Source organism: Anser brachyrhynchus (genome assembly GCF_964034855.1).
Source record: "Anser brachyrhynchus genome assembly, chromosome: 6".
Taxonomy (NCBI): domain Eukaryota; kingdom Metazoa; phylum Chordata; class Aves; order Anseriformes; family Anatidae; genus Anser; species Anser brachyrhynchus.
In genome coordinates this window covers 34,849,292-34,876,008 of record NC_137700.1, presented here as the reverse complement: position 1 = coordinate 34,876,008, position 26,717 = coordinate 34,849,292, and the positions used below count along the sequence as shown (strand labels likewise).

Sequence of the window (26,717 nt, the reverse complement as noted above, 5' to 3'; positions counted from 1 at the left end):
ACAGAGGAAATGCAAATTAAGTTTCAGGTCACTAAGGGTTCTTAAAATAAATAAAAATCATCAAATTCCTCCCTAAAGTCAGATTAGAAGAAGAGATTTTTACCTGAAACCACCTTACTTGGCAAAAATCCAAATACGAAATAATTTTGTTTTATTACTCTTGGGAGGCTCTTTTTTCCTGTTTCAAAAGAAAGTAAAATTTTCTCTTACTGTCTTTGATTAAATGGTAAATAATAAAAATCTAGTCATGTAAACAAAGCAAGACTTTATGAAAATACTTTATGAAATGAATACTTTGTGAAAATACTTTATGAAATGAAAAGACCCCAGAGATAGCACCTAGAATTAACTTCTCATGACCCAAATAACTGTTCTCCCCCAGCAATTCTGCAATTTCCATAACAATGACAGTATGCTATGTGAATGACTGGTATTATCCTTGGTCTCATAGAAATATTCAGTAGCAATCACTGTGCATCTTACCTTGACTCCCTACTGGGGCTCTGTAGTCATGGAGTGCTTGTGTCAAACTGCATCTTAAATTACAGACTACTTTTGCAGCTGTGCTTTGCCAATCCAAACCAATTTTCCCATCACTGTGTACATAAAGCAAATGTTTTTTATTCCCAACCTAGACTATCTTTGGATGTTTGATTTGCACAAAATTGGTGATGTGAACAGCTGTTTATTCACTCATTCTGTTGCTGCTGTTTCATTGTCAAACAACCTCTTCTCTCTTTATCATATTGGTAGCAAAACCTAATGTAAAATTAGAATTGATGGCAAAGGTCATCCCACATTGCAGGGACGTTGGAACTAGATAATCCTTAAAGTCCTTTACAACCCAAGCCATTCTATGATTCTGTGATCTGCTGGTGGCATTCAGTCCTTTCATGTGCTACTTTCATGACTACAAACACTGAAAAATTAATCCTGATGACTCTCTATGCTTATGTGTATCATGAAAGTCAGATTGGAACAATATTCTGACATTCTAGCTGCATTCCTTCCACGGGGTAATCACTTTTAATCTTTGCAACCCAGGTCTGAAGAAATTATGAGATTTTTCATAGGTACATGTTCATGGAGAACATATTGGACTTCACTATGTTCAGAGATGTGTACCCTACTTATTCCCCATAACAGGATGGTTAATCGCTAGTTTTGTATTGAAAAACACAAAATTAGAGATAAAAGTAGTTCCTCTGGAATTACTGGTGTTGCATCCCTCTGACAACACAGCCTTCCTTGAAAACTACATTCATGAACCAGCTAGGTCTGACGGTCTGACCTTGCTCTGCCTGAGACCTCTAACGAGATCAAAGCTGAAGGTGGTATAGCAGTGAACACTCAGTTATGGGAAAGCCTGTGGAGCTATTTTAAACAGAAGCAGTAAGCTTGCAAAAATGTGACGTGAGCATTGTGTTTTCAGTACTTGAAGTTCCCATCTCATAAATATGTGGAAAATCTTTAGCCATGTAGTATCAAGATCTTTGTTAATTTCTTTTCCCAAACTGTTTGCTGCAAAGATTTGTTCTATATGAGAAGCTAATGGTGCAGTCCAAGGTCATGGAAAGCAAGGGGGAAAGAGTTGGCTGGATAAACTTGTTTCATTTTTAGATTGTTTTCTTCTTCTGTAGCTAATTTCCGATATGAAAGAAAGGGAAAGCTTATACAGGGATTGCAATGGGTAGCAAGATTTCTGTTCTTTTCTTCAATTTTTTTTTCCAAAATAATTATATTCCAAAATAATCATTAATACATGGAGTCTTTAAAGGAGAAAAAGACACCTTGTTTGCTGAATATGATCCCACAGTTCGTTTCCCTTTGAAAGAATGAAAAGAAAAATAAAAATTATGGGTTTTGGTAGACTTAAAGAACCAACTTGTGATTTCCAGCAGAGAAGATCAGTTAATGATTCAGAAACCAGGGCAATTTCAGGGGTCAACAGGCAAAATTAGAGTGCAGTCAAGCAAAGATGTCCTATGGACTTTGATACCTCTCATTACAAGACACATGAAATCGACTACAGGTGTCTCCCTGTCACAGGGAACCCACAGTTTGTTGTTTTCATTCCTAAGAAAGAAACCTAGCGTGCTTTGAAATAGAAAGAGATCTGGGGCTTCCCACAATAATTTAAAAATGTCATATATTTGTTAGCCAAAACAAGGCACTCCTTGCAATTAACTAAATAAATAAATCCCAGGAACAGGGGAAAGAAAACATCTGAGAAATCAATTTATGCTTTGAATTATAAATTAATGATTTTCACTTGCCTGTAAATGGAGCAGTATTCAGGGGTGGTGGACTCATCCCATCTCAAGCATTTTGCAAAGCTACCATGTAACCTAGTCCTAAGTTCAGAACTAGGACACCGCGTACGTCAATTCTGAAAAAAAAAGGAAAAAAAAAAAAAAGGAAAAAAAAAGGGAAAAAAAAAAAAAAGAACCTATCAAGTTTTAGCCTTAATCCAGATCTTTTTCAGCCATTGTTATTGACAACAATTCTTTTTAACCATAAATAGTCAATCCAAAGATCTGGGACAGATCTGGGAACAGATCTGGGACAGATCTGGGACAGAGAACTGCCCATTGGATGCTGGAGGAGCAAGTTTCATGCCATTTTTCTTTCGGATAAGGCTCTTGTTCGTCAGATGTACACACAGCTTCATATAATTTTTCATATTTAGTGCAGCAAACTCTTCATTTGACGGACTGTAGGTTAATAACCCCAGATAATAAATACTGAATTAAGACCTATACATATTGTTTTTCAACTGTGAAAACATCTGTTGTTCGTGCTTTTCTGTCACATGCATTATCATCACCTTTCAGTTTAGCTCCAGTTTTTCAGCACATCTGACACAGATCATAAGGGACCATTTTCTTCACTGTGGTAAATCGCATCTTCTCTTTGATTATTTCATATGAATGATATGTCCTATCATCCATTCAAAAGATAAAAATGAATGTCAACTTTGGAGTTGCTTTGTTAAAACTGTTGGGAAATGCCAACATCCATCAAATGCAATCTATGAAATATTCTCCTCAGTTTAATAAATTGCTTCACCACCTTTCAGCAATGCCAGCTAACACAATAATGTATCTAATAAGCATTGGGGGGGTGGGGGGGTGACGACTATTTATCTGCATCAAAAGCATTGGTTGTAAAAGCCTGTTTCAATAGTAGAAAGCCTGGCTTTCTACTTTTGAACATCTTAATGTAAACTCTCCTGCTGGTTCCTGTATCACAGAATCTCTGGGCTCTCTGTGAGACAATCCTATACACGCACTCCAGCAGCATCAGTCTGCAAACTGGCAAGGCTTCCCACTATGAGGAACTTTGCATCTTTTATTGCATTTACATTTAAATTTTTTCCGTTTAATGTTCACTCTTTGATCACACTATCCAAGACTATTTAAATCAGCACCTTTCCCTAAAATGTTATGCATAATCTATTTAAATTAAAAGACCAGATAGAAGTGGAGGGAATGACATGAAGCTGTATCAGGATGGGTGTTTGGAAAAGGTTTTTCACTGAGAGGGTGGTTGGCCACTGGAACAGGTTCCCCATGGAAGTTGTCACAGCACCAAGCCTGCTGGAGTTTGAGAAACATCTGGGCGATATTTTCAGACATAGGGTCTGATTTTTTTAAGTGGTCCTGTGTGGAGCCATGAGTTGGATATGATTTTTATGGGTCTCTTCCAACTCAAGATATGTTATGATAAAATGCTTCCAGTCCTGTTTGATTTCTTCAGAATTCAGTAAAGAAATCTATGTAGTCTTTAATGTTGCTAGTGACATTTGTGCTGAGTTTCTAATCTGGAAGTTTTGTCTGTTAGAATGAGATATTTCCTAGTAACATCTGTCTAAGAAATATCAAAGAACTTTCAAGTTGTAAACAGTTCTGACCTTGGGTGTCTTTACAAAGCCACATATGCAACTCCAGCAGAGTGTCTTCAGAGAGGTGGTGAAATCTGCATCCTTGGAAAGTTTCAGAATTCAGCTGAATAAAACCTGAACCATCTGATCTGACTTTGAAGTTAGCTCTGCTTTGAGCAGGAGGGTGGACTAGAGACCTCCAGACATCTCTTCAAACCTACATTTTCCTGTGATTATATTACTCTTCCTTTTACTGAGTCTCTCAAATCACTTCATATTTATTTCTATCTCCTTCGAACATTGTAGGTCTTTTAGTAACTCTGCAGAAGACAACTGTTTTCCGAGATCTGTTCTGTTTGCCTTCTATAGCTACTTTTATTTCCTACATTAATCAGTCTAGCTCAGTCCAGTCCCTTCTACTCTGCTGCCCAGTTCCTTTGCAATAAGGTACAAGAATCTTATATTAATTTCTCTAAACACATTCAATTTCTCAACCAGATTCTTTCATTTAAAACTGTTGTCCAAATAACTTCTCTCCTCCCTATTAGAATTTCATTTCTCTAACTTTTTTTTATATATGCTGATACTCCTAACTGTTACTACATTTGTGATTTCTTTTCTGTAGTTTTAAAGAAGTCCTGAAAATCTTCTATTTGGTGGAAACAATCAATTCTACCAGCTTTGCTTGGATTTCAGTGGAGTCCATCTACCTACAGTCCTCTCCCCATGAATGCTTCCTGCTGGCCAACATCTTAAAGCTTCAGATTATTAAATCTAGGAGCCACCTGTTAATCTTCCTGGTCTTTTTGTTCATTCTATAGAGTTAAAAAATCACCCAGGACCATCTCTCTAGGACCACAGTTTGCAGTTAACTTTGATCCATTCTAGTATGAGATTGGCATCATTTGCCCCAATACGAACTGCAATCACAAGATTGTATGTTGTCTTATCTCTATTCCCATTAGATAGTTTATATGATCTCTGACACTGGGAACACGTGTTCTGATTCCTCCCAGACAAGGAGATCATGATCCCACAGATTTAATTTCTTCTAATGTCAAAAAGAATCAGTGTTCCTCTCTATCTGTACGTTATACTCTCTTCCTTTCTTTGCTGTGTCTCTCCAGAATGCTTCTGTCCTTTCTACCAGCATGTTGTCTCATCTTTTTGTCACTCTCTGTCACCCTTTGCCTTACTGTCCTGGTCTCACTCTTTCTGGACACTAACAGTCTGTCCTTTTCATTTGTCTGTAAAATATATTTTTCAAACATGTAGACCTTGAATTATCTCCTTAACCTTGTCACATTTCAAAACCCAAGACTGTCACCATATCCATCTTTAGTGCTCATGCCTTTTATTCCATCACTCTTCTGCTATTTCCACTCATAAATCACTCTTACAAGTAACTCCCTCAGGGGCTGTGAACATTCTGTGCTTCTGCATCCTCTTCACTGCCCTGCTTCTGTTGGGACTCAGCTTTGATGCTCAGTATCCACCTCACCCTGTCTTCTGACAACAATCTAAGTAAGGTACCTAACTAAGTGCACAGTTCAGGGCTTTATGTAACACAAACAAAAGTATTCAGTTATCCTAATAATTGTATTAAGACCATTATGAGTCAGAGGTCCATATCAACAACAGATGAATGCTATAAATAGAAAGTTCTTTGGCAAATTGATGAATATTATTGAAAAAGAAGGAATAAAGTGATGAATACTCACCAGCTTTTTAAGTCAGGGCTCATACACTATGTTGAACTTCTGTAACTATTCTTCCTGGGGCAGCTAGTGTTGTTCACTTGTTGATTTTTTTATTTCATTTTATTTTATTTTATTTCCCCATCCCCCTAAATTAAAAATATTCAGTAAAATGTCTTGTGAGGGCATACGGGGGGGGCGGGGGGGGGGGGTAGTATTACAATTGAACATACAGTGTCAAGTATGTTTAACAGGTTTATGATACAGGCTTTCAAATACCATTAATCATCATTAGGCTTTCTTTATTATTTAGAGAGGCAATTGATATTCCAGAACTGTAAGTTGGTGATTATTTTATTTGTAATAAAATGGAAGATAATGGTATATTTTTCCCACCTGATAGACATGGAAGGAGAAGAAATTATTCCCTGATGTGTCTGAGAGAAGGAAGTGAGTAAGAAATGTTTCAGACATACACATGCACTGATACACGTTCACCCACCAGCAATCCAACTAATCCCACCAGGGTATTAAGAGAGTTTCAATTCCCGAACATTAATATATGCACTCTGATTCACAGGGTATTAAGAGCAAGCATGCAATAGATCTCTGCCAGGCAGCTGCTTTTTTGTGTTTAATATCTCACATTTTCAATGCAAATTATACAAGCAATGATATAACACATAATTCACTATTTCCCTTTTAACTTCTTACTGCTGGGACCTTGTCCTGTTTCCTTTGAAATCAGTGCTGGATATCCGTTTATTTCACCCACGTCATCAAGAAAGATAGACTATATTCCTGAAACATGATGACACAGTCTTGACAAAAGCAGAGTGTTGCTAAAAGGACGTCGCTATTACAATATCATCAGAACTGAAGAAAAAAATCAACAGATAAGTCCAGACACCTTTTTTTTTTTTTTCAATAGCTTAGGAGGATGTATTGAAACACAACTTGTGGTGGTGATTAGGTGGGGGGGGGGGGTGTTTTTGTTTTGGGGGATTGCTTGTTTTGTGACAATACTATGTGAAGTGAAATTTCAAGTAACTTGATGTGTTCTAATTGACAGACCAACAAACTGATTTCTGGAACACTGCACTGACCTGTGTGTACCTTTTTTCCTTGGCCTATTAGACTACAGATTAATGCAGTCTTATTAGACTGGAGGCCATACTAACAAGGACAGTCACCAAGTTTGGACTGTTAGGAAAGTACTAACTGGAAGCTCTTGGGCTATTTTCTGAACTAAAGATTTACATTTTCCTGCCTGAACCTGGAAATTTGAGTTGTTCTTCTAATTAGAGTTCTTATTGAGTTATTTAATAAATTAAATGCAGACATAACTAAATGCAATCCATAGTCCATCCGTTACTTAGTTAGTAAATTTCCAAGTAGAGAATTATGAGAGGCAGCAGCTTGGAATTTGTCAGGTAAAAGGAGCTGGATCAGTTTTCATCTTCAGTCTCAAGCTTACAGAATCACAGAGTTAGTTAAGAAGTTAGGTAAGAAGTTTAGTTAGGTAAGAAGTTGTTACTTTACAAATGCTTGCTGACCGCTCTCAATCACCTTCTTCTAATTAATATGTTTGAAAATAGCTTTCTCTGATCATTTTTGCCTGTCACCTTTCCAGAGGTTAAGGTGAGGTTGACCAGCCTGTAGTTCCTTGTGTCTTCATTCCTTCCCGTCTTTATAAGAGTGACATTTGCTTTCTTCCAGTCCTCATGAACCTCCGCTGATTACCATGATCTCTTAATGATAATGAAGCGTCTTCACAATGACTTCAGTCAGATCTTTCCATGCAATCATGTCAGAGAAACTCAAGAGCAACTCTGCTGAAAGCTGTGAGCTTAAGTGATATTAAACATAGTGCAAGAAGTGATACTAAACATAGTGCAAGTGTGTGTGCGTTGGGGGGGGGGGGGGATGGAATCCATCCCAAAAGCTGAGCAGCTGAGCTGAAAAGAATCGAAGAACAAAGGACAGTTATCTTTTAAATTCTTCAAGGTAAGAAGACCCAAGCATAGGTCTTCTCTCTGATGTACATAAGGCTTGTGAATGGGGGTGCCTAATGCTCCTAATGTGACTCAAAAATGTCAGACTGAATAGTGAATTAGGAATGTTCTACCAACTTTTATTCCAAGAATTAAAATCATTTCTAAGTTTCCAACATAAACCATTTAAGAGATGAGACAAGTATATTTCATCCACTAAAACCACCCCATGGCAATAGCTTTTGTTTAAAGGCAGAAATGCTGCTAACAAACACCCTCCCACTCTCCTGCACCCCTCAAAAAACCATTTTCTTTAGCCAAAAAATACATAGTGATATATTTCAATAAGTACAAAACAAAACTTAGACCAACTTAGATATTGATTTTTATTCCTGACGTAACTGGAACAGAGTCTAAGGGAGGGAAATTTCATGGCCATTCTGAGTGCTGTATATATTGTTTCTTTTCTTATCCCTGACCCACAGAATGCCTCCAGATACTTTGGTATTTGCAGTTATCATGGTATGTCCTGTATCCTTCCATTAGTAAATAAATCAAACTTCACATTTGCCCAGAGTTGTGTTGCAAGAGGTGGTCACTAACTGTAAAACCCAATCTCCATTGGGATAATCACAACCTGGGTTTAGATTTTACATTACAGGTTGAACTTTAGTTCTAACTCAACTTTTTTGCTCAGTGACAGGAGTTATCTGCAGTGAGGCCAAAACTATCTTTGCCAAGAAATTGAGTTGTTTATGAGCAGATGTCCTGTGTTGGCAGGAGCACCCAGACTAGGGTGGTCACTTGAGACTGTGTGATATGCTTTTCTTGAGAAGCAAAGTGGTGTTGCTGTTTTAAGTTTGTCATCCTAGGCAAATTCTATACTGGGTGATGAATGCTATGTGCATTCAACCCCTCAAAACAGCAAAAAAGACTGTTCCTCTTTCTCCCAAGTGCTGCTCTTTAACATGTACATGGATTGTTGAGTAGTGTCCTTTCTGTACTAGAGAACCAACTGTTCCTTGTAACTCAGTGCAGTAGCTCCTGAGTAAAGATTAGTCTCTTTAGTCTTTAAATACGTGGCTTTAACGTAAATAGTGTCTATAATCCACACCTTGCAGATGGGAATGTTATCTGTTTATAGATGGCTCTCAGGGCATCTATAGCAGATGTTTTGGTGGCTACAGGCAGTTTGTTGACTAGTTAAATTCTATAACAAAACACTTCTATAAAAATATTAACCCTTTGGGAACATTTTCAAATTTATTTTGCAACATAAGGTGGACACTTAAAAGACAGAATAAGAAATGCACAGAAAATCACAGTGCATTGTATTTTGGTTATACTGGAATTTCCCTCAGGAAATATAATAGAAATTCCCTGGCTGCTGTTTAGGGGAACTAGGAAAAATATGAGATACATGTGGCCAAGTTCTGGCCATCAAGCCAAGTGCAAAAGCCAAATACTAGAATTGTGTGGGTCTCAAACTGGAAACAGGGCTGTGCTGGCATGGGAAACACTGAGTAATTGAAATCCCTGATGACGGGATGAAATGAAGCAGCAAATACTACTGAAGCTGACATTGCTTCCTGGGACCAATCTGTACATCCAGCCTCTGAAGCTTCTTGGAGCACGGTGAGTTGATACTCTGAGACTCTCCATTTCTTGTCTCTAAGTGTTCAGCTCTTCTTGGCCAGGCAAAGACTGTGTTATGGAGCTAGAAGCTTCAGGACTTTGAGTCTTCTGTGCTTAGCATATGCCTATTGTAAGGCAGGAGAGTGTTTGCTTTTACCTCTACAGGATGGTCAATGAGGAGTATCACCCAGCACATATGTTCCACTGTATCCTGTGCTGTGACCTCTCCGAGACATCGTTCTCTTTTATGGCAGCGAGCTGTGACCCTTGCAGGGATGGCACGTAGCGCGTGCTGGCAGCACAAACTGAATAGCATCCGCAGCCAATCCATCCTCATTTACAGGTTGACTTTTCATATTTAATAGCCTACTCAGATGAGCTGCACAGGGCTATGTATGAGAGAGGCTAGAAGCTGCTGTGTGCTTGCCAACCAGCTTCCAGCTGGAAAGAGACCTGAGTAATTCCACAAACTACATGAAATGAGTTTAGAATACATTTCCTGCTGCTGCGCCTCTGAAAAGGCAAATAGTTTTTTCATTACTAAGGAGCATTGAATGCCATTCAAGGGGTGTGGAATGACATGCATATTCAGTTCAAATTGCATGGGGCAGTGAAAAAAATTTATGCAGATGTGCATAAAATCCACATACACTCCTACAGGCAACCCAGTTGCAGCAAATTAACCAAATAAGTAAGCTGTTTCTTAACAGTAACTTACTGTCCTAGCTGATCTCTCAGGCTTTTTATCAACAAATACTGTCAATTTCTGAAGTCCCAAAAGCATAAGAGCTATGAGATCTGGGCTAATGGGATCATTCACATTCCTTTCCTCTTCTCAGATTTGTGCTGCTCAAAGAAAATGCCAAGCGTTGGTAGGCCAGGAGCTGAATTTAAAGTGGAGCCTAGAAACCTGGTGTAAATACCTCCATTGGCATTTGCAATCTCTTCATACTGCTCAATTTTCCATCATGCTTTCAAAGCCATTTAATGAAATGCAGAAGCTTTTCTCCCAGTAGCTGAGATGCTCTATGTTTCGACTGTCAAAGGCCTGTGACACTGTCCCACCTAAAACCTTCAATCAGAAGCAGGAACTAGAACATTGTCAAATTAATGTCTGTGATGAGTTCGTCACTGGAACAAAATCAAGGTCAATTTATTGACCCTAGATTTTTATTCTCTTTGCCTCAGGTGAGCAACATTACAGCTGACAGAGCAAAGGTCTTCCCATATGCCAGCTTTCCTTCCACCACATTACAAACCTCACTAGCTTTTTTTCCACATTTTACAATTATTAATGAAAATAAAAAATAAAAAAAAAAAATACAGTCATTACACAAGGCTTCTTTCCTTTCTTGTCACTTTCCCGTAAAGTTCTGAACGTTCAATACAAAAAAAAAAAAGTCTGTCATAACCATCATAAAATAGGCCATTCTGTAATCTGTATAAGCTCCACTTTTGGGACACTTATAAACATCTAAAATACAAGATCCTAAATTTCAGGTCACCAGTAAAGGCAAAATACAAAATGGTCTTAATGTACTTCTACGTAGAGTAGCTTTTTGGAAAATTTTCCAGTCAAACATAAGTTGCAGGTGACACTGTAGGAGGTTCCTACAGAACACAGGCACGGTGATGAAACGGTTCCTTCTGACCCCTTACATTGTAAGGATTCCTTACAATATAAATTTGTATATATGTAAAAATCATTAATCACCATAACAGATCACTGTCTGTAGCTTCTGAACGGACCTTTCTCCCATCTTTGGATACCATTGTTTCTGTGAAGTCTTCATGTCCCACGGTCTTTATGTTAGGGTTACTAAACAAGTTGTTCATTTAGATAAGCCAATGCTCTGGGAATCTCTACCTAGCTCCCCTAGCAAGTGATTTTCTGAACACTCTTTATGCCCCTTTATCCCAGCTGAATAATGCAGTCTGTATAAAGCTTTTTTCTTGCAATACCATTGCTAGACTAAGCACTAAAAATACCTTATATAATCACAACAGGGTTCATACGATAATATAAGCAAGAACAATAGGGATGATCTCTGTTTTGAATTGCATGAAATCATTTGACATCTGAACCGCTCAGTTTTGAACTATGTGAAAATATAATTTGACTTTATTTTTTCAACAAAACATGCTGCACACAAGAACCATCTCTGCCATGAATTAAGGAAAAAATGTACTTACATTTCAATAAACATCACAAAGTTCCCACTACAAAAGTTTTCTCTTAGGAGCTGCCTTGTAATACTAGGTCATCCATCCCACCACGAAGTTCAAAATGTATTCTTATAATTGTGTGCATATATATTCACTTATGAAGACTGCTGCTGCAGAAAGCCCTCTAATGTTGTTGAAAATTTCACATGCTGAGCTGAAACCACAGAACTTTGTTTCTTCTGTTTTGTGGGAAGCCATGTCATACAATGGCCTTTCATATTGTCATCCAGGCAGAACCTTTTCCATGACAATGAGATAACAATGCCCTTGAAGCTTTTCTTGTTTGTCTAAGTGAAACATTGAATATTTAAGAAAATGTCAGACATATCCGCAGCTTGCAGAAAGGAACAACAAAGGAGTGTTTATTATTTATTACAGTAGGACACAACTGTGATGCCAGAACTTTCTTATTGTAGATGCTCGTAAAACACTGACAGAGGAAGTTTGGAGGGATAGAGCTGTTAGTGACCTAAACAGGCAGCACTGGGTGTGCTAACCTAAATAGAGACAGGAAAACAGTGAAAGGGAAGCTAAAGAGAAGCTTTAAAAGGTGCATAAGATATGTAAAATGCAAAGGGGAGTTCAAAGTTTTGTGGGGTGCAGTACTCCACCTGAAATCTGTGCTGCATGTTTATCACACAAGGGAAGAGTGTTAATGTTATTAAATGTTATTAAATGTTAACTTGGTACAGGGGGTAACAGAAATACTAAACTAAAAAAAAAAAAAAATAGGGTCTCAGTGAAGAATGAGCTCCAGTGAAGAAAGCATCTTAGGGAACTCTGTTTTGCTTTATAGCATTGCATGAGCAGAAAAGGAAGTTAAATTTATTGCATATATTATCTGGGTGTAATGACTCATTCTTTTCTGGAGGAATGCAAGCAGACTCGCAATGCACTCAAACATTACACTAAAAATATCTCTTTACCATCTACGCCCTGTCATACAGAAATATTTCTTGAAGCTTTTTTTAAAACAATGACACATATTCCTGCTCAGTTCATCAGATCAATAGGCTCTGACTGCTTCTAAAGCTAAACAGCTGCATGGGGGCCTTAATGATTAAGCCCTAGAATATTAGGTGGCTTCATGTTCTTGCTAATTTGATTTTAATATTCTGTTTTGTGCATCACACTGAACCTGACGTTTCCAGCTAACTACAGAAGAACAGCATGAGGAGGAAGGGAGGTAAATGGGGAGGGAAGTATGTATTGGTAAATGTCTGTACGGTAGACTCTATAACCAAAGGCTGTCTGATTTAGTAATATGCTGGGCTGCACTTTGTGTCTTTGTGAATTCCAGCCTGACCGTCTTTCCCCAGTAACACTGGAATGAAACAGTCTATTGATTCTAAAGAAAGGCAGTTGTCTCAAAGGTCTCCTAGACTTGTGAGAAGCATAGCCCAGGAGGAAAGGTAAGAAAGAGGCTCCAACCACCAGTATACTCCTTACTTTAAATGATTAAGGCCACAAAGGTGATCATTTGTGAGACACAAATTGGTAAGAAGCCAGACCCTCTTAAGTCTACTGCTTGTGGCATTCTTTTAAACTGTGACAGATACTGATTTGATAAGGACATGTCCTTTGAAAACCTTTTCTGTTCTGTTGTGGTTTTTTTTTTGTTTGTTTTTGTCAAAGAAATGCCAAGTTAATCAAAATATAAACCTTTTCTGAAGCCTATGTAGTTCATCTGTCTGAATGTTAACTGACCCTTGCCATTTTCTTTTAACCAGCTTGGCATGCTTATTTCAAGAAAGCCTGGATAGCCAAGGTCCGTGTCTGCTCCTTTATGGGGATTGCTTTGGGTCTGATCAGTCAAGGACCCCAGAGTCTCTCCTCTGAGCCTGACAGCCCTAAATTCTCAAGAGACCTGAAGGCTCCCAGGCTGCAGTATGTTTCTTCCCTGGTGGTAGAGCCCCATGTTCAGTTCAGGCAACCCGAACAATGCTCTCCAGGAATTAGTTAAGGTCAATAAGGAAGAAGAAACCTTAAAGCCTTGGGAGTCAGATGGCCTAGATGTTTTGGGATTGCCTTTAAAGGAAAAAAAGAAAAAAGAAAAGAAAAAAAAAAAGAAAAGAAAAAAAAAAGAAAAAAAAAGAAAAAAAACTGATTAGAAAGCATGACTAAAAAATAATAACAATAATGTTTTAATGATCTTTTGTGGTTATTTGTGAGGATCAGAATTTTCATTTTACATTCTAACATTATTTTTCCCTTCAAAATTCAAACTAACGGACTTTCTTTCTGTACAGAAGTTATGATAAACCAGGCACTGGAATAGGCTCCCCAGGAAAGAGGTTGTACTATGAAGCCTGTCAGAGTTCAAGAAGCATTTGCCAATGTTCTCAGACGTAAGGTTTGATTTCTGGGTGGTTCTCTGTGGAGCCAGGTGTTTGAGTCCATGTTCCTTATGGGTCCCTTCCAACTTGGGATATTCTATGATTCTATGGATCCTTTCAGGGAGTTAAAACAATTATTGTCTGAACAATGCTGGGAGAAGGCTCTGTGCTCAGACTCTATTTGCAAAAAAGCACTAAATTCTGCTCATGGTGTTTTGCAAACAGGAAGCACAGGATCAGTTTATAATTTTGCCGTGTTTTAATTATAAAATCATTATTGTCACTATAGAAGAAGCCAAAGGCCTGATATGAACCCCTTTATGCCACCATATTTGGTCATGTCATGCTTATATGTATTTTACATGTGGATATCAGAAACTTATTTTTAGATGACGAATGAGACTTAGGTAGTTTAAAAATAGCCAGGGGTAAGGACTATACTGTCTTTTTAAAAGACAAAGTACAGCTGTTGCATGAGCAAACATAAACAAGTCTCTCCCTCAGAAAAACTGAGCTCTATAAATATGTAAGCAAGGTCATAAAAACAAACATACTGCAAAGAAAAATTATTCTGATTTAAGTATGTGTGTCAGCAAACTCACTGCCTATTCTGTATTCAGATTGGTACCATAAGAAAAGAAAGACATTTGGCGGCAATGTTAGAGAGTTGCAGTTCTGCAAATTTTGTTTAAGAATTTCTCCTCTGCTTTGCAGAAATGAAGTGGGAAAGCAGAAATACAGAAAAGCACTGTAACAAGGGCAGGTCCTGAAGCCAGTCAGCCACTAGCAGCAGAATTGATCAGCACTGAAAGATCTAGTAGAGAATTGATGGTTTGGTTTGGGTCCTCTGATGAATGAACAGAAGGTGACATGAACCAAATGTTGTTTTCTGTGGAAGTTTTCATTTTAGCAAATATACTTGCATTAGTTAAAGAAGAATCTATATTTAGAAAGGTGGTGGCCCCCAAAAATAACATCTCTGGAGGTTTCTAGGGTAGTAAGATACCTGAACGACCTACCTTTTCTATAAAAGTTACACGTGTTTTGGTAATCAGGTAGTAGGGTACCTTCCAATCAGTTTGTTACTATGTGTTTTGACAAACTGAATGAAAGTCACTTTGATGGGCAAAACTGTTGTTTCAAGAGAGAAGCCCTATGACTTTAAAGTTACTTGCAATTACAATTTCATGCCATTGTGATGTAAATGCATGGGAGGTCATGCTGACTAATGGGAGATGGCACCTGAGTCACGGAGTCACGAACTAATAAGCAAGTAATTACATGGGTTGTAATTAGCTCTTTTGGGGTATGAAAAGGGCTAAAAATGGGAGAAGGCACTTTTTAGAGCCATTCCACAAGAGATCATCTTCATCTTCCTTATTTCTAAAATCCCGGAGTTTTAAATGAGAGAGAAATTGTTCCCTGTTGGAAATGATTTTTTGATTTTAGCACTAAGGTTAGTTAGCTTACTGGAGGAGGGGGAATTGCCAGGGAAACACAGCTCTATAGTAGTTTAATGTGAGGCTTTTTAGAGGAACACAAGATATTTTACTGAAACCAGCATATTCATTAGAAACTTAACTAAGCTATCATAAAGAATGAAGCAAATGGTGACCAGAAAAGCAGTATAGAAAGGAAATTAAGAGTGGTGGGATTTTGAATAGAATTTATAGGATCAGGATTGCTTTTCTGACATAAAGTTAGCGCTGCAAAAGCTAATTGCTTATACACCTCCATCTAACCAAAAGGAATCCATTCCCAATCAAACTATAAACCCCAGAGCCAGCTGAATTTTGATGCCCAAAAGAAAGAACTTATTTCTCTGAAACATTGGCTGCTGCAGCACTAGCTTCTAGCTTAAAATCCAGAGATGTCACAGCACACATTGCTAATCCACATCTTTTCTTGTCTCAGAACCAAAAATGCTGGGTTTTTAGCTTGTGAGAGGTGATGAGATGCTCTTTTGAAAATATAAGTAAACCATTTTTCACTTCCAGACTGCAGAGTCTCATGTAGCCCATGAAGCTGTCAGTGACCAAAACAGTTACTTCTGACAGATGACCATTCACAACCACCTTTATTGTACCTCTTGACTACAAAAAGTTATTGTGAGGCTCACTGACAGTTTTAGTGAGAAACTCTAGTCCAAGCCCAACTGGGGAGAGAAAACCACAGACCCGAGTTTTTTGGATCAGACAAAAGACAAAAGCTTATTTACACTTGCCTACATGAAAGAGAGAGGGAGAAAGAGAGAAATGGCCTTCAAGTCTAACAAGCTGATATTTTTCATAAACTATTCAATTCAGTGTGGATATGAAAGAGTTTTCAATACTAAGTGATTCTTTTGGTGTTAAGAGTGCCTCAGTGCCTTTTCTCCTGGGAATAATGCATTTTTAATAAATAGCCTTTTCTGGAAGCAAGATGAGTACCATTTGTAATTCCAAGCAAATAGTAGTTTTAATTAAGAGCCCAATCCCCCCATGCCTTAATTTGATAGTCCACAACACTGGTTTCACTTGCATTTGTCATGTTCATTATTAATCTGCAAAATGAGCACTCACAAGACAAATGAGAGGAAAATACTCATAGGGTACATGTAATTAGCACACGACTTATTATGAATTGTGATGATCTCCTTGATAATTATTCAGGCTTACAGTTGATGTTTGGAGACAGTCCAGCCACGAGATATTTCATCAAATAAGACCAAATTCCTCTGGGAACATACAAAGACATACTGACAAATGGGGAGGCAAAAACTACAGGTTTAAAAGAAACATTGTCTAATATTTGTTGACTCATGCTTTAGCCTCAACTAATCAAAGCTGGAATTGTTTTATCTCAGGCTTCTGCAGAGAGGGCAGCCTTATGCCTCTTGGCGGTTGAAGCACTTGAAGGACGCGATGGAGCAGCTCTCCTGATGTATTGATTTGCTCTCAGAAGAAAATGCAATAGACCACCTGCAGACCACCAACAGAGTGCAGTTACCTGTGAAGGGATGATAGAGCTGTGCAATAGTAAGGACTTGGATCTTAATTCCATAGCACGAAGTAGGAGCAGGACCCAGAGCCCAGTTTGTAGGAATACAGTCATGCTACAGAAAGAGGTCTCAGAGAGTCAGGCTGCCGAGAGGCCTGGGATCACCTGTCTGTGGTGGAAGAAGGGGTTGAAAGCAAAGCTCAGTATTAACATGTCCCCATCCACCTTAGCCTGGGCTGTTTTGCAAGCCCTCATTTTCTCCCAAGTAGAAGCGCTTACCCTTCTTGGGTTATTTTTTTATTTATTTATTTTTCCTCTCTCTCTCCTTTAAAATGCAGCTGAAGAAGTGTTCAGAAGACTTCTCAGCAACAAGCTGGAGCCATCAGTCAGGAGAAAGGGGCTGAGACCGGTGTGGATGCAGCCCCACGAGTACCCTGCTACCAGAGTGCCCTTGGTGGGGTGCACGCCTCTCGGAGCTAAACCATTATGAAGAGAGACCTCCAGTCACCTTCAGTCACCTCCAGCCTCTTGCAACCTCTGGCCTGGGCATCAGAACAATGTAAGACTGGTCTGAAGGGTATTTCAGTTCATAATTAATTTTCTGGTATTCGACGCATGTTGTGCCTTCCCACTGGCATCCACAGAGGAGGGAATTTGTCCATACATGGTTTTGTTCCTTTGGTTGGTTGGTGTGTTCCTTCATTTGGCCTCTGCATGCTATCAGTTAACACCACAAGTGTCGTCAGCTCCAACAGTGATACAAGACCCAGGCCATTTAGGAGCAGTTAAGTGATGTCAGTCTGTGCCTTTTCTGGGATTAAGAGTAACGGGAACTGACTTTAATTTATTTGTTTTATCTTCCCTCCTACCACACTCTTAAGCACCTGCCTCATAAAATCCCTGCATAAACGATTAAACACATAAGGCCCTCAAAGCTGTAAGAATGCTACAAGATGACAAAGAAGAGAGTGACAGTAACTGTTCGTGTGTCATCAAACAATCCTCCATCCAGGGCACAGAGATACGGATGAAAAAGCCTACCATCTGTCACTAGCAAATACCCAAACATTATCCAGTGGTGCAGCAAAGCTCTCTGTGTCTCCGTTTTGTGATATTCATCAGCTATTCCCACTCCATTTATTATATACAATACATTTTGAGTGTGTAGGTTGCAATGCAATGCTGAGCCCGTAGAAGCCAGCCAACCTTTGCCTTATCTCTCACAAAATAGATTAACATTTCTCTGTATTATGGCTTATTTACCATAATTGCTTTATACATGTGTGGCCAACACTGAATTGGTATTCTCAGGCTTCCCTTTAGAAAAGTAGACTACTGATGACTTGTTTCTCCCACTTTGCAAAGTCATTAAGACAAAATGTCCTCTTCAGTATTTCAATGGTAAATTTACAATCTGTCTCTATTACCACATCAGTGTAGCTAAAGACATGCTACAATTTGTATTCAACCTGCATGAAAAAACTGAATGTGAGGTATTACAGGTTGTTGCATTCATGAAGCTTTTATACCTGGAGAGAGAACAATGCTCAGATTTGATTAAAATTGTATTTTCTGCCCTTGCCACATCAAACTGTTAAGCACTTTAGACATGTCCAAAGCACATTAACCTGCTAAAGCTTGGCACAGCTGCGCCTAGCTGCTTCTGCTGAAATGCTGCTAATGTTTAGTTTGCACAGCACATACTGTAAGTGACTGTGGCAGGACACCTCTGCTTGCTTGAGGATATTTTCATTTTACCGCTGTAGGAAAGAAGTGGGGAGGACCTTTGGACTTGACTCTAGACTGGAGATCATGTCTCTATGTCTGGCTGCTGCAAAAGCGCCTGATGGAGCTGTTGGACAGCCAGTAAATGAATTCAATAAAGCATAAGCCAGCTTACCAAACAAATTATTGCTCTACCTCTTGTCAGAGCCGTTCATGTGCTTAATGTACTTGTAGTCGAGTGATTTCTCTTCAGTTCCACTGGGTACAAACAGCCTTTCAGGGCACCAGAGGTTTGGCAGCAAGCACAGTCTGTGAATTATAATGCTCCAGTACTGAAAGGAGGACATCGGTCCATGCAGAGCAGCCAGGGACAGCCAGAAGGAGGGAGGGCTGATGGTCTGGTCTTCTAGAAATGCAGGTCCAGCTCTCTGCCCTTCCACACAATGCCTCTTGCTTCTTACTTGGGAAAGCCATGCAGCTCTCTGTGCTTCAGGCCCTTACAGAGGACATCCACTGAGAGAGCGTGGGGCACACTGAGACCCTGGAGTGAGGCCCAACTGTTCGCACATTTGTGATGCTCCTCCTTAGCAAACGCTGCCTCTGCAATGCGCTTGCTGAATAGCTGAGGCTAGCAGGCACCACTGGAAATCATCTACTCCGGCCCCAGTCAGAGCAGGGTCAGCTACAGCAGGCTGCTCAGGACTCTGTCCTGTCAGTCCTTGAATATCTCCAAAGATAGAGACTCCACGCCTCTCCAGACAACCCACTTCAGTGTTAAACAGGAACCCTGCTAGCAAGAACCAGTGTTAACAGCAGTGGCTGAGAAGAAGCATGAGACAGGCCTGGGCTTCTGCCCCTTGGGTTTTCTTCTTCAAGGCTGGTATACCATCAGGCTGGTATCTTGACACTTAATGGTAGTAGTATATTTTATATGTTGGTCACTCCTCCTAGGAAAGAAAAAAAAAAAAAAAGACAGAGAGGGAGGGAGAGAGAAACTGTTGGTTTTAGTGAAGATTACAGGAAGATGAAAGTTAGATTTGGTAAATAGTTTTTTAGAAATGAGTAAATGATATTTTTTTCCTTAAAATTTATTACTAATATTTATTCCAATCAGTTTTCAGTATTTTGATTTTTCTTCGTCATTTTTCTCAACTAGTAAGAGCAGAATGCATACTTGAAATAGAAATATTGTCGTCTGCACAATTTGTAAATTCAAAAAATTTAGCTAGCTTTGAAAAGCCAAACATAAGGTGCAACTTAGTGGTTCTGATTGGAAAGTACAAAGGATTTGAAAAGCCATAGAGCAACAGAAGGACTAGAAAACATGTGGGGACAGAATGGGGGAGAAAAAAAGTCACAGGAAAAGCAATTTGATTAATTTCTTGGTGATCTAGAATGACTTTCTTTGTAATATTTTGAAAAGGCTGAGCAATTCTTCCTTTGGAAGATGAAAAATTACGTCCACAGTGTCTGTCTCCCTGCAAAATCCCTAAGAAAAACCCAAGCATGCAGTTTCATTGAACTCTAGCAGTAGGCAATGGTGTTTTCCTTCCACATACTGTCTGTGGGAAAAGGTAAGAAAAGTCATCTCGGTTCCTGAGACAGCAAAGGAGGCAAACAGGGCCTTTGAATCCCATGGAACATGTAATGACCATATCTGAGAGGTGATTATGCAGCAAGCAAGGCAGAGAGTGTCCACTGAATCACTGCCAAAGTAATGACAAAATAAATAAATAAAGGTAAAAGGTTACAAAGACAGAACTGGACTCATTTCCTCCTTGAATGTGAGGGAACAGGCAGTAAAGTTAATTAACTGCTTCTGAGATGGATGGGCTCCACAGTGTAGTCTCCCAACTGTCAGGGAAGTCACCCTGCTCAGCGTTTGTTCAACTAATTGCAATTAGCAAACAAGTGATCTTTCTCATCAATTGATTAGGCTTCCTTAGTGTCAGGGTAGCGATGGCTACCTGACTTTCCCTGTGTTTTTTTCCCCGTGCTTTGTTGATAGTTGCCTCATTTCAACAGTCACTGTGCTATGCTCCCATCCCTTCAGTCAGCAAAGGAGCCTCCTTGGCCTTTGCCACACTCCAGGCAACAATTGTCAGGTATGAAGTTGCTGTCCAATCTGGAAGTGGTGATTAGTGAGATTATCTTGCCTCAGAGGCCCTTGTAGGGATGCGTGGATCACTTACACTGAGACTGTGAACCTCATATATTGACTGAGGATATTTTCTATTAACCACTACTAGAAATAGTGGAGAAGACTCACAGTAGAAGAAAGCCAAAAATTACACTGCTGCTCTGAAGTGTTTAACAGCTCATCTGTCAGTGCCACATCAGGTCTCCAGCTCCTCTGTGTCAGTGCTGCTCCATGGACTTAGGTTGCACACTCTCACATCAGTGAAGCATCTGACACCATGACAGCTTGTATTCTCTCTTCCGCTGAGCACATTTTTGTCCATTAAAACTGATAATGGATTATAGATTGAGATCAAAATTCCTTATCAGCATTAACAACTCCCTTAATTACAAGCTGATAAGCCAAAACCAAATCCCACCACTAACGTCAAGTATTATACTGAACAAACTGTCCTTTCCAGGGAGAACTGAGGAGGATATATTTCCAAGCATTGCTCTTTATGACTGTAAGTAAACACGTAAAGACAGCTTTGATAAAGAGATTTATCATATACCCTAAAACAGTTTGTCACATCAACTGTAAATACCAGGATGCTGTATTTTATGGTACCAGGAGCTTTATACGTAAAAAGGTAAAAACTGCTTGTCTGTAGATGCTCTAAAATCTTCTGTAAAACTTAGTCTATGAATTCTGTTGTGAGGCAGATTTCATCCTTACTGAAGTGTCCACTTTTTAGTGAAATTCCAAGAAAAATTTAAGGTCTGAGTCAGAAATCAAATGAGAAAAATATTTTTCTCATTTGTTACATGCGATCACCACATTCACCAGCTTTATATTATTGTCACACACAAAGTCATCATGTCTCATCTGTCTATATTTACTCATTTATCACGTACTTAAAATCATAAGTACGATTTTAAGGAGCCTACACTCTGGCACAAGTTCCTTAAGGTCTCATGATTGCCAGCTCATGTCTAGAGATCTCAGTACAAGACAGCAGGTAAATGTAAAACCAAACACTGCCATGCCCTATACAACTATCTGTGTGTATCCATTGCACACTTTACACATTAGTTCTTAGCACAAAAATTAGGTAATCCTTTTCCATTCAGCTAGTCCACTTCAACAAAGATCTATAGTGAACTCTATGGACTGTCAAATCTGTTTCATTACAACACTTTTCATTTAAGGAAAAAATGCCTTTGCTCATTTCAACTCTCAAAGCAGATTATCTTCACTCAACGTGGAAAGCAGTAATGATGGACTAGGAGAGGAATGAGGACTGGCTTCTGTATTTCAGAACAAATGTTCTCTCTTCATTCTTGTCCCGCTCCTCAGCCAGTCCATTCACCACGCTGCTATCGAATGCGTCTCAGCCCAGAGACTCTCATTTACTGTAGCAAATGAGCCAATAAATCTAACATGTCATAATCCAAAGCCAAGCAAAAAACACAGGCCTGAATCTTCCACCAGAGTAAATCTGCACAGCTGGAGTATATCCTCTATTCAGTTTTGATTAATATCAGCTGAGGATATAACCAAATTAGTATAGACCTTATCACTAAAGCTGTATTGTGGAATTTATATGGGTTGGTGTGTTGGTAGGTTAGAAGAGCTGGTCATAATGCATATCAAAACTGGGACCTCTTCATAATGACACCCTCTTTTCTTCTTCCTGTAAACATCAAATGGGATCTTGTGTGCCTCTCCTATTAACATGTCCCCTGTCCTTGTAGACATCTAAGAACAAATTCCAGGGAATTCACAAGGCTCTGAGGACCTACTGCTTCAGCCTGGACCAGACTTCAGTTACTTGGTGGGGGGAAACTGCATATGAATGAAAATGTGTCTTGGGAAGTAATTTTTTTTTGCTTTGAGTAAGCAGGGAAATAAAATTTTCTAGATAAAGGCAGATCTACCTGCCATATCCCTTCCCAATGTCCTTTTCCCAGTCATCTGGGACTAGTGTCCCAGGCCATGTGCTTCCTTCTGCTAGCTTCTCCACCTGAAGGTAGGAGAAACACAGCACAAGTCATCACAGCAGAATAAATGACTCCACAGATTCTTTGTGTCTGCTTATAATCAAACTCTAATTGCTACAGCCAAGGGAATGAGAAAAATATTGTAGTAAATAGGTCAGGGAGAAAATGATTTCTTCTGAAGATTTCCTACTCTGTTTGAGTAAAGCCTAAATCATGATCCTGTCATTCTTCATGTGATTTAGCTTCTGGAAGTTCTTTACATCCTGGAGCTACAATGTCAGCACATCCACATATGTTCACATTTTCTCTGCAAAACTTTGCTGTAGTTGCTTCTTGCCTTCATGCTGGCTGCCATACGCAATCAGGCTGCATTGAGGATGAAAGGTATTTTTAAAAAGGGAGAACCTAAAAATCCATTGAAAGTCTCTACTAATCTCCCCTACACTTGTGTTACAGCTGTGCAATAATTTCCTGGACTCATTATTATGGAAACATTTTGTGGCCATATTATGCAGTCCAGCAGTTACCAACATCGAATCCTCATTCACTTGTAAATGATACATCATCTCCATTTCCACATGCATAAGAAAATGATTCTATTAATACGATTACAGTTCTGACGTTTCCTAACTAAGGCAGCCTGTCACAGCATCTGCAAATCCCAGAAAAATGTGCTGTTTCTCTTCATTTTCACACATGTAATCTGCTTTAACTCTATTGTTTGTGTTCTAGCTTCCAGAGAGTGGTGTTGTGTGGAGGAGGAATGCGGGTGAGATGAAAAGTTGAGGACAGTAACAGCACCTGTACCCTATCAGATCAAGAGTCACTCCAGTCAGAGTCCTGTAGGTGTGGTAGGTAGCAGAAACCTAGGGAGGAAGCAGAAAAGGAATGTGTAGGGACATCTTTCCAACAGTATAGTTTCAGTTTCCCATGTAGACTTGGAGACTTTCTGTGTTGGAAGATTCATTTGTTCTGTCGTGTTTAATAGTTGTAGTTAAACCTTTCTTCCACTGAACCTGTTCAAATTATTTCAAGACCATCTCTCCTTTTGTCTTGCCTTCAGCCTGGAGTAAAAATAGCCTTTTTCTCCAGCTGAAGAGATCAAGTCTATTTAATATCTCTGTATACAGAAACCATTTGATATCTGTGATCATCCTTCTCTTTTTCTTTGTACTGTTGCATACATCCTCTTTCAGATAGGGGGACTGTTAAATATTATAATGAATATTCAGACAATATTCCACAGTGACGCTTCTCTTGTCCTATTCTTTCATTGGTTATCTTTTTCTAATACTTCATACCACTTAATTTGTCGTTTGTAAACAATCAGACTGAACATCAGTAATTTGTTCTCTTTAATGTTGGATGCAGGACTTGAATGTGTACTAAGTACATTTGTGGACAATATTCAGCTGGGAGGAGACACTGACTCCCTCGAGTGAAGAGAGGCCTTATAGAGGGATCTTGACAAATTAGAGGGCTGGGCAATCACCAACCACATGATGTTCAACAGGAGCAAGTGCTGGACTCTGTATCTGGGGTGGGGCAACTCTGGATATACGTACAGACAGGGGGATGAGAGCCTGGAGAGCAGCCCCGCAGAAAGGGGTCTGTGGGTTCTGGTTGATGGTAAGATGAGTATGAGTCAATATGAGTGTGCCCTGGCAGCCAGAAGGGTTAGCCATATCCTGGGGTGTGAGCAAAGCATTGCTAGCCAGCTGAGGGATGTGCTTGTCCCTGTGCACTGGTACAGCCTCACCTTGAGCACTGTGTCCAGTTCTGGGCACCATAATATAAGAAGAACGTAAAACTATTAGAAAGTGACCAAAGGAGATCTAAGAAGGTGGTGACAGGTTTAGAGGGCAAGAGGTATGAGGACCAGCCGAGGTCCCTTGGTTTGTTCAGCCTAGAGCAGAGCAGGCCGAGGGGAGGCCTCATGGCGGCCTGCAGCTCCCTCACGAGGGGAGCGGAGGGGCAGGCGCTGAGCTCTGCTCTCTGGGGACAGCGACAGGACCCGAGGGAACGGCATGGAGCTGGGACAGGGGAGGGTCAGGCTGGGGGTTAGGGAAAGGTTCTGCACCCAGAGGGTGGTCAGGCACTGGACCAGTCTCCCCAGGGCAGGGATCATCGTCCTTAGCCCATCAGAGTTAAAGTGTTTGGACAATGACCTCAGATAAATGTTTTTATTTTGGGGTGGTTCTGTGTGGAGCCATGAGATGAGTGTGATGATCCTTGTAGGTCCCTTCCAACTCAGGCTATTTTATGAAAACACTATGGTTTCTTTCTTGAATAGTAATTTCAGTTTCATAGCCCATCATAGTGTTAAGGGCTTGCTTTTTCCGTAACTATGCAGTCACATTATTAACATTGAATTTCAGCTTCTTTTCCAGACCACTTAGAAATATGCTGATGAGCACAGATGCAACACGACTCCCCTGGTGGCTTCTCCACAAGAAAGCAGTCCATTTCCTCCTTCATTTGTTTTTTTTTATCTTTTGACAGCTAATTCAAGAGAGAACACCCATGTTCATCCCATGACACCTTAGCCTTTGGAGAGATGCTTCAACGAAAAGGTTTGGAGACTGGAATATACTATATTAATTGTGTCACTGTTCCCTGAGTATTGTGAGACTTAAGGTCTCTCACAAAAAGATGTTTTAACTCTTACCTAATTAACTCATGTATATATAATTCTTTTATTTATTATAACTTCCTTCAATTTCCCTGCCACAAACTGAATACTAGTTTGTAGCTTCCTAAGATAAAGGAAGAGTTTTAGATTATTTTTTCAGCAACTTAAAATATTTTCAATTTATCTTGGCTTTTCCAAATTATCTTTAAAAAGTAAAAATAATATTTTAAAACATTTTTAATATCAAAACATCCCTTTGCATAATGGGAAATAAGTGGCACATTCACCACACTTGAAGGATACACATAGGATAGTATTATTGAAATTAAATTCATTGATATCTCCTGACACAACAATGAGAAACCCTTCCCTCTGCCATTCAGTTTCACCAAACAAGTGAAAGTCAAATAGAGAGGAAAAAGAAAAGAGGAGGAAACACCTACACTTTCTTTTTTCTTTTTCTTTTTTTTTCCTGAATAGTTCCAATCCTAACCTATCTTCTGTTCCCATATAAGAATCTCCTACCACTGCAGAGAATGGCGAAGGTTATTATCAACTAGGAAAATGTGCAATGCCTTAGAAAGTTTCTTGGAAAGGGACCTACTCCCAAGTTCCTTTCTGTCTTTGAAACTGCTTGTTACTTTTGGAACAGCACTTTGTGATGTCCTTGAAATGACAAATCTATCAGGCATTGGAAACTATTTAGAAACCATCTTTACTAGCTATGTAAACAGAAAGTTGATTCCTTTTGCTCAAAGCTATGTCATGAGGAAGTGGGCAAGGAAAGTAAGAGCATTTCACAGGACTAGAGCAGAAGTCTCAAGACCCATGAACACTGGAGCGTTGCACAGTGCTACATAAGGTCTTTTTACATTGCAGCATCTGTTGTCCTGTGCCTTGGGATGCTGCAGGCACTGAGGGGATGCAGTGTCACTCTCCTTTACGCATAGTGTTGGTCTGAGGCAACCACTTCACTTTCCTGATTTGTCTGCAAATAAGAGAAGGGCAAAAACGTTTTAGGTGAGGGCAAGGTGAACTTCAATACTGCTTTGTTTCAGAACTGCTTTCTTGCTTGTCCTTTATACTCCCCTGCTCTGTTGATATTTTTCCCTCAGCCGTAGCATGAATATCTCATTTTGACTGCTTATTCCCTGAAGCTAAAATACAAACCCTGCCTTCTTGCCCTTGTTCACCTCCCAGCCTTGCTGGCATTTCTCTCTTTTTGCACAAATCTGTACCAACAATAGCTGCTCCATCCTCATATTCCTTCATGTCTACCTCAATGCCTCTCAATCTCTCCACCATTGAATGTCAATAATGACATTCTTTTGGCATTCCTCTTCTTTTACATTCTTTCTGCTGCTTCTATCCCTCAAGAACTCACTAGTCTCTTCTCCTTTCCTACCCACTGCTGTAATTATAATTTTTCCAGTCTGTCAGTTACACCGGTTTCAATGAATTGTTTGTTTGCTATACCAAGAAACACTA

General features: G+C 39.5%; 1 long non-coding RNA gene across 2 annotated transcripts; it reads left to right on the top strand.

Annotated features, from left to right (window-relative positions):
• Positions 1–3,126: 3,126 nt before the first annotated feature.
• Positions 3,127–25,794, top strand: LOC308197238. 2 transcript variants are annotated; one of them, XR_013952692.1, is made up of 3 exons: positions 3,127–9,209; positions 12,736–17,309; positions 25,100–25,794. It is a non-coding gene; the product is annotated as an uncharacterized lncRNA (long non-coding RNA). The 2 variants fall into 2 exon arrangements; XR_013952693.1 differs by lacking the exon at positions 3,127–9,209 and having other exon boundaries at positions 12,734–12,847; positions 13,685–17,309.
• Positions 25,795–26,717: the final 923 nt, after the last annotated feature.